Source organism: Taurulus bubalis (assembly GCF_910589615.1).
Source record: "Taurulus bubalis genome assembly, chromosome: 6".
NCBI classification, from domain to species: Eukaryota; Metazoa; Chordata; class Actinopteri; order Perciformes; family Cottidae; genus Taurulus; species Taurulus bubalis.
In genome coordinates, this window is record NC_136594.1 from 16,210,790 (window position 1) to 16,220,420 (window position 9,631).

The window sequence follows — 9,631 nt, forward strand, 5'->3', positions numbered from 1 at the left end:
AACCACATATGTATGTATTCATGATCCACCAGCAGCCTTTGTGTATCTCTAATTATTCTAAATGATAACAACTTACTCACCTTCTTTAATTGAGGGATAATTTACTTTGAAACGTATTGAATGAGTTCTGTTAAAAGACACTCCTCTATGGAGCTAATGTCAAAGTTGATCTATCCTACATTGTACCATCAGAGCCGCAGTAATCTTGCATATGTCTGTTGGCTTGACTGTATAAGAGTATTTTTAACAGATGAAACAGGTGCACATGAATATGATTTTCCATCTCACTAAGAGGAGAGTCATGTTGCAGGCCACTCTGCTGTAGAAGTCACACTGAAAAGAGAGAAAGGATTGAGTTTGAAAGCAATAAAGAGGAGAATACATGAAAAGGCAGCGCCACTTTTTAGATACTTTTGCTTGTTGCTCATGAATAATGCATTGCAGATTCAGTCGCATGACAGTCGCATGGATTCTTCTTGGCCATTGAGGAAACCCGAACTTGAACAATAAAGAGAAGAGAACGCACAAGAGACCACAGCAAATGTGTAGCCTACACCCATCTGATACAATCGGTTTGTACTTTTAATATACATGCACAAGCATTGTAGCTTGAGTATTTATTCACATATTTATTCACATATTTATGTATTCACATATATATTCACTTATTTATTTATTTATTCACATGTATTCACATATTATTTGAGCATTTATTCACCTATCCTAGAGGATAGGTGAATAAATAACCTTATGGATCTTATTTAGTCAAAACCCCAAAAATAATAAAAAAATAAAACCTATTTTCATAATTTAATCTGAATCAGAAGACACTTTATCACTCCCTTTCACACACACACACACACACACACACACACACACACACACACACACACACACACACACACACACACACACACACACACACACACACGTAACACCCGATTGCCATGTATTCACACAATAACTTAAAACAGAAATAATTATGTCAAAAACAAAGACTGATGGGAGACATTATTAATGGGTCTAGCATGTGCATGAATCCCTCACACACCAGGCCATATTTAACTAACACATTACTCCTTTACACGGTCCAGTGGATATTTCAATCCGCTATATTAGAAATGTGTTTAGTCAAGTTAACTGGCACGAGGGCGACCCAGCGTCAATTCCCAACACCCTACCTCTTTAACTCTGCTGTTCCATCACTACCTTTCTCTCTTACACCGGCAGCTTCAGGCTGCTAAATAACAGTGCCCAGATGATACCTGACATATTTATATATTTATAGTCAGGACACACTATGTTTGGTGAGATCAATATATCAAAGCGTTACTGTGAGAGCTCTATGCTTGATGGTTTTTAATCTTTATTTATCCAGATAAGGGCTGCTGAGTGTGCATGTTGGAAAGATTGCTGAGCTTGCAACAAACAACCTCCCTTCCAATTCATGAACTCACTCACACACAGTCACACCTTGGTGAGAGTGCTACTGTTATCCACTGAATGTCTCAATCTCTCAGAAAATAGTTCTGGCATCCTAAAAATCCTTCTAATACAGCAATCTAGAGTTTAAAAAAATAAAGCATATAGCTTTACCTAGTATATTAAACAGAACATGAGTCAACGTAATCAATATCAGTGTCAGTCTATCGCTAAAAGTGCACTCAAGCAATTCTGGGACAGGGCCATAGACATTTATTTTATTTTATTAATTAACAAAACTGAAGCAGCAGATGCCATCATATCCTGGCTTTACGACCCTGAGTAGAAATGCTCCCAAAACTTTCATCCTACATTTCCCATAATGCAACTAAATAGCATTTTTTCACACTGCCTGAAAAACAACCATGTCTTAAACGCGGAAGCAACAACTAGGTCCAGGATGAAAGTTTTCTGAAATAACCCCATGATCCTGAAAAGAAGTCTCTCTGGACTCATGAGTACTAATCTATGGTCGTGTGCAAGAGCTCCATAGAAGACAGTCACTCCATCTTCTTGAAATTGAATCCGAGCTAGAGGATTACAAGCTGTAGGCCTGTATGAGGGCTTGAGGCTGGGAAGGAGGAGTAGATTTGAGTGTCAATAGCACAGTAATTGTGTGGGATGTTGTGATGATGTGTGATGTGTAAAATAAACCATAGAAGAAGATAGACCCTGGGAAAGAAGCCTGCAGAAATCCATTGCTCCCATATTCTCGCACAACTACAAAATAAAATGCAACAGCTCACCAGAACCTGCATCCAATCCAAACCTGCCAATCTGTGTATTGCTGTTGTGGAATATTTGCAGGGTTCAATTACAATTGGTGAGTGGGAGAAATAATTCACTGGTGTCATTCAAAACGCCACTAAGTGGACTATCTGTGCCTTCCAATACCCATATTACCATACCATCTAGATACTACCACATATCTAGATACTACCATACTATCTAGATACTACCATACTATCTAGATACTACCATATATCTAGATACTACCATATAGATACTACCATACTATCTAGATACTACCATATATCTAGAGACTACCATATGTCTAGATACTACCATATATTGAGATACTACCATACTATCTAGATACTACCATACTATCTAGATACTACCATATATTGAGATACTACCATACTATCTAGATACTACCATATATTGAGATACTACCATACAATCTAGACTAAACTACAAAACAACAGGCAATTAGTTAATGAACAAATGTTTCAGCAATCAACCAAAACATTAAGCATCAACAAAACTGTTGAAAATAAAGAAAAACTCCCAACATAATGATAAGCTTCAAACCCCACCATGATGTGGCGGACATTTTATGTAATATTTAATTATTTAAAGGCTCTGCTTTAGTGTGTGTATCCTTTTGTGCCAGCCTGCAAAGATGTCCCTCAGCAGCAGCAACCATGCAACAAAACCCTGCGCACTGGCAACTCAAGAAATTATAACAATTTAGGGCAAATTTATCAAAGACAAAATAAAGTGTGACTGTACAGAAGTTACTAACTGTCTGTGCAATAAAATAAAATAAAGCCAATCTACTGCCAGTCATAAATAAACAGAGTCACAGATGTATAATACAAGTTCACTTGAGTTAGCAATGGAGGGGGTGTTTCTGAAAGGCAGTCCTGAAAATGAATGTATTTTCTTTATTGGCATGATATTTCAGTGAAGCTGATTACATTTCCTGATGTTTTGGAAACGTTTCATACAGATTAGGTGGATTAGCTGCAACACCGACTGATACAGCATGACAGCTGTCTGGATCTGATTCAAAACTCTCAGTCAGGCATTTCCTTTTAAATAATTGTAGTCAAACATCAGTGCATGACTGCATGATGTTTAACCATCACAACAGCTATATTGCTAGTGTGAAAGTTGATACACATAAACTCAAGAATATAAATGTAGGATTTCACCAATATTTTCCCATAGATGCAGGTACAATTACATACATGTTGTGTGTTTCAATTATAGCTTTTTCTAAAAATTAGAGCTCTTTAAAGCTTACTTAATCATGAAATAAAGTACAGGTGTCATGTGCTCATGCATACATCACCACTAGATGGCAATGGTAACCAATGGGTCCTATTACTTCTATATACAGTCTGCAGCCAGATCATGGTTTTGAAATAATCATCGTAGGAAACATGATGCTTGAAACATGAAACCCCCCATTTCATTTCAAATCCTTCTATTTAGAGGATAAAAAAAAGTATGTTAGAAGAATGACCATAGCTTCATTATGTTGGTTTAGTTTGCTACACCACAGTTACTGGGTGTAAATACCAGTGTGCGTGGTGCATTTTGTTTTAATTTAGTGACACGTAAATCTCCGCTTAGTGTTCTCCACATGTGTTAGAACAAGACACGTTTGGTTTGAGCAACGATTTGGTGGAACCGATTCCTCTTCCCATTTTTCCTGGTTGGTTCTCTAGTCATGTGGAAGTTGAGCAAGTGAAAGACCACATAATTAACTAAATCACCAACACATTGAACGAAGCTCTCTCAACAACAACATCGCTATGCTTATAAACGCGCCTCCTCCACACGCCTGTATACATTGCATCAGAGGGCAAGAACCATTCAGGTCTAAAGTGTGTGGTGAAGCAATGTGCTAATGAAGACCAAGTGACACTCAATCTTCCTCAAGGACCAAGAGAAGGCCAATATTAAAATCATCCCTGTGTCCTTTTCCTTCACTTGAGCCTTGAGAATGAGGACATAATGGAAAATAAATAAGATGGCTGTGGGACTTTCAAAGGACAGTTAGCCCACCACATGTGCCAGGGAACAGCACTGTAGCAACAATGTCTGCAGTCCATCCAGCACAGGACATTTATGTCAAGACAGGCCTTTTGTGAAAAGGCTCAATGAGATTCTGATAGTTAAACCACTAAGTACAAATTAATTAATCCTGTAATACACATAAATCAGTCACTTATATCCTTAGAAAGTGACCAGTAGGTTGTTTACTAAAGTGTATATGAATTTGCTATTTGTTAGGGAATTTATAGTCTGTGATCCTAATGAAAGAATAATTTCAATGTCTAACTGATGAGTACCATGACCATAAGAATCATCAAGTGTTTTCCTACTTATGTGGATTATTATAGATTATTTGTGAGCATTGCTCGAGGTGCTAACTTCCAACCTTTACAATAATGCTACCCAAAGGTGAAGAGGACGTGGGAAGATTGACCTTATGGGTTAAATGCAGAGACCAAATGTCATGTATGTATGTATGTAAAAAGAAAAATTACAATATGGAAGGAACTATGTACTTGAGTGATTTGGTTATCTTTAACCTCTATAGGGATTATATTTCTTGAAACGTATATTAGTCAAATTGTGACAAAGTAGTGTCAATTATTTTTATTAATATAACTATGACTTTTGAATATATGTGTGTGTGTGTGTGTGTGTGTGTGTGTGTGTGTGTGTGTGTGTGTGTGTGTGTGTGTGTGTGTGTGTGTGTGTGTGTGTGTGTGTGTGCACCAGTGGCTTACCTGTTATCACACTTGACATAATGAGAGGAACGGTAACCAACTGCAACATCTGCATATTTCTCCAGGGAAGATGATGTACACTTTGTCGAATTCTTAAAAATCCTGCCAAAGCATTGGCTGGGAGACAGTAACACCGACATACTAAAATGTCAACACAGAAAAAGGGGTTCAAATCGCTGAGAACAGAAATGTAACATAAGCAAAACAAACAAAATTGCCTTTTATTTGCACAAATAACACATCATTTTACAAAACTATGATAAAACTAAATACAATAAAACAATAATAAACCATAATTCATCAGTTGCTTTTTATTGTTATCTTGTTTGCAGATATTGCAAATACATGTTGTATTGCTTATATTGCATTCAATGTATGTACTCTGCATTCTAGCATTATTTTGTTACAATTCAATTTACTACATTTCAGACTCAGAGATAAACGTCACAACAAAAGAAAAACATATGCAATAAACAAAGAAAAACTTGTCTGCAACACTCAAAGTCACAAATTATTCACTGGTACATTTATTCTGTATTTAATGTGTTCTCCACCATATTCAATATGCACATATTTCTACCATGGTTCCTACTATGTGTGCTCATGAACATGTATATGCACAGCACTATTAACACAGCAAGTGGTCAATGATGTAATTTAACATGCCTGAATCCTTTGTGCATATGTCATGTCTGTGGGAACTAATAATGGTTGACTAAGGGTACACATGATCATCCATCATGGTTGAGAATCAAAACAATTATTTATTATGTTCCCTCTGTTGGAGCCAATGTAATGATTTGCACTGTTCACTAGAGGGTGCTGCTTACTCTGGTGTAAATATATACAGTATCTACTGTTGGGTCATGGGGTCACCTGATTCAAATTGCAGGAAGAGAAAGATGCAGCCGCCAACAAGATGTGGTGTTTTTATTTATGTTCTATCCAGAACATATGATAGATACTCAGATATATATTTATATAAACCGTTGAAGGTTTCCTTGACCGTAGCTACCTTAAAATGTCAGGTGGTGTGTCAGCCAAGAAGTGTTCGTGATCGTGAGCTGAAAGTAGAACAGATTATTGTTATTTTTTTGTCAGGCCTTGGACATTAATTACCAGTATGGTTAGTTAGATTTATCAAATCTATTTAGGCAAACTAATTTATGAATATACCAGCTTTAACTTATAAGTACAATATTACTATTAGCTCACTAGCAACGTGTGATGTGACATTTTAATTGATTTGAACTAAGTATGAACTTAACTAATCTTTCCTACGTCAGCCTCTTACCAGTGACATTTACAAGTATGTTGGGTCAATATGGAGACAGATCTAGTTAGGTGGCTCATGCGGTCCAGGCAGCAACATGTTACTGACCCAGGACGAGCGCAATCACGCTTGAAACTGTTAACATCGTCCGGCTGGGGATGCATCTGCAACATGCTGTAAAGTGACCCCCCCCCCCCCCCCCCATGTCCTCGCAGTCTTAAAGAAAAAGATTTGCTAACGCTTGCAGAAACACTTGCTGACCTGACCAGTAATTTGCTAATTTGCTTTTAACAGCAAGCACAAGGATGCTGTTTATATGCAGATTATTTGAGTACTCACAAAGATAGGTAATGAAAGTTCAGTATGATGTCAGCAAATCTGGTGAACATGGTGGAGGCAGTGCTGTGGCATGGGATGGCATGGCTGCCAATGGAACCGGGTCACTGGTGTTCATTGAGGATGACACAGCTGATAGAAGTAGCAGGATGAGTTTTGAGGTGTTTAGTGCTTTACTATCTGCTCAGATTGAGCAAAATGCTGCAAAACTGATCGGACAGCGCTCCTCAGTACAGATGGGTAATGACCCAAAACATACTGTGAAAACAGCCCGAGAGCGTCGCAAAGAAATGGAATGTTCTTCAACTGAAGGAGGCGGCAGTAAAGGACTGGCAAAGTATCTCAAGGGAGAAAACTCAGCGTTCGGTAATGACTACGTATATGTGTAAGACTTTAGGCAATCATTGACTGCAAAGGATTTTCCTCCAAGTATTAACAATTATCATTATATTCACTATTATGTGAGTTTACCTACTTCTGAACCTGTGAAATGTGGGGGACTGTGTAAAGATGGCTGTAATTCCAAAACAGTTAATGCCATATGTTTTGTTATAGCCATTGAAATAAAGCTGAAAGTCTCCACTTCCACCACATGTTGACTGCTTTATTTAAAATCCATTGCAGTCGTGTGAATAGGCAAAATTACTAAAATTGTGTCACCGTTCAAATACTTTGAGAGCCGCTTCCTCAGTGTTTCTGTACTCATGTAGACTCAGTTGGCCCATGGCCTCCTCTGAAGTAAGCATTGAAATCAATTGTGTATTATTAAAATCTAACAAATCTGTATTTATAATATGACACATTGTCAAATAAAGAAAAGCGTTGTGTTGCCGGGTCAGAAGTCATGCGAGTTGGTGCAACTCAAAGCCTCGTAGATCCACGGTGGAGATGACATACCTGCACTGCCACCAAGTGGACTGTCCCAAAGACTCAGTGGGGGGAAAAAGTAAAGAATTACATTTTTAAAGACTGAAAGACAACCAGGAGGTGAGGGAAGAATAACTGGAAAACACAACGTTTTAGAAGAGGATGTTATACATTTATTATTGAACCAGCTTTTGAAATCCAAAAGACGGGGTAACGGATTAAAAAAATCATTGCACTACTTAATAAAGTATTACTAGTAATTACTCTCATACAAAATGTACAAATGTTTGTTAAAAATGTCATTATCGTCATAACGGGCCTTCAAATGATTTTGGTTACAGATATAATACATAATGAAACAACTATGACACCATTTTAAAATGATAAGAGTTTCATAGTTTAAAGAAAAAATCTTCAAACAACCCAACAGCTTGCATGGAAAAGATAAGCAAAATAAATTGATAAGCACTAATCATACAGGTGGTGCCATTTTCTGAAAAGACATAAATAGTGGGACTGAGGTAATTGCTATTGTACCAAGCAACAACAAAAAAAAAACTGTCCAACATAAAAACAATCCCAAGACACAAAATGGATGCATACGGTCACAAATATGGCCTTTCACCCCAAAGAAAAAAAAAGATGACAGAAAAGATAATTCCCCTCCATTCCCGTGGATATTACATGAGTTTATACACTGACAACACCGAAGGAGCGTTTCATAAAACGATGCTCTCCCTGGTTCTCCACGGATTCACTGTTCATTTGCATTTTCTGGGAAACAAAACTCAGGTTTGAACAAATGTTATTGTACATCAGACAAATATTTGTCTGATGTGGCGTCTCTGGATAGAGACAAGTTGTAGCTGCAGAAAAAGTTGAGTAAATGCTTCTCAGATGTAAGACTATGCAGGTGCGTTTGTCTCAGTATCTCTATCAGGCCTATGTGAGGCTGCCATCTTGAAACAAAACACCAATTGTGATCAATAGCTATAATTCAATTGGAAGGCGTGCTCTGTGCGTGAGGTGAACATCTGAGTAACATTATCACATGCTGACATCGGCCTGATAGAGATCAAAGGATCATTAAGAAACTGATGTGGGGGTGATAATTAAGGAATTTACATATTGGGATACGACTGGAAGTCAATGTGGAGTACATGTTTATAATGCATTCAATATTTGTTTTCATACACAAATGGACTGTGGGAAAACTTATCAGTGGTTTGTTCAGAATAAAAAAAGAGCCCGTAGGTCTTATATCTACGTATTAAAGTGCTGAAGTGTCACATCCACCGTCTGGTGAAGCAGTAGATAAACTGTGACCGTTAAAGTCTCTTCAAACTTCTTCCCTGTCAATGACGTAGAAATCATCGACACTTGACAGAAACCTGCTTGGCTACCAAGACAGATATAGACTCATGTTTTTAATCAAAGGCCTCATTCCCATAAGAAAGCTAGTAAACTGAGCATGTATGAATGTTTTGGTGACATTTTGAATGAATGTTTTGCATTCACCTCATCAGCTCTGTAAAATCTAACTGAATTCACACGATGTGCCATGGGGGAGAGCTTAGTGGATATGTTGAGGAAAAAAAGCTAAATAGTCCTGATCTGTTTCCTTTCGGTAAGAACATACTGCATTACAAAAAAAAAAGGCTTTCAAAAGCCGCCAGCTTTAACTCATTTAAGACAAGAAAAATGTAGATGGGCAGACATGGAGTGATGAGTCAAAGTTGTAAAGCGTGTTAATGATGTGTGGCTAGAAAACAAATAAGAAACATGATAAGAAAGCACTGTTAACTTCAATGGAGATTTTCTGGTCCTACACTTTGATTTTAAACTTAGATTTTTGAACAAATCTTGGCGATACATGTCTGAAGTTGCCCTTAACCTCCAGGGAGTCTAATCTTTCTGAAATGGAGTGGAAAGAAACTGGATTAAGGAAGTCAATGCACTGTACCACATGAACTGTATAAATACCACAGGAGAAGTAACACACACACACCCACACACAAGTGCAAGGACACACACACACACACACACTTGCACACAAACACACGTATAGAGAAAATAGTCTATTTTTCGCTGTTCTAGTTTTGACACAGTATACAGTATCTTTGTTTCACCTCATACAGACTGC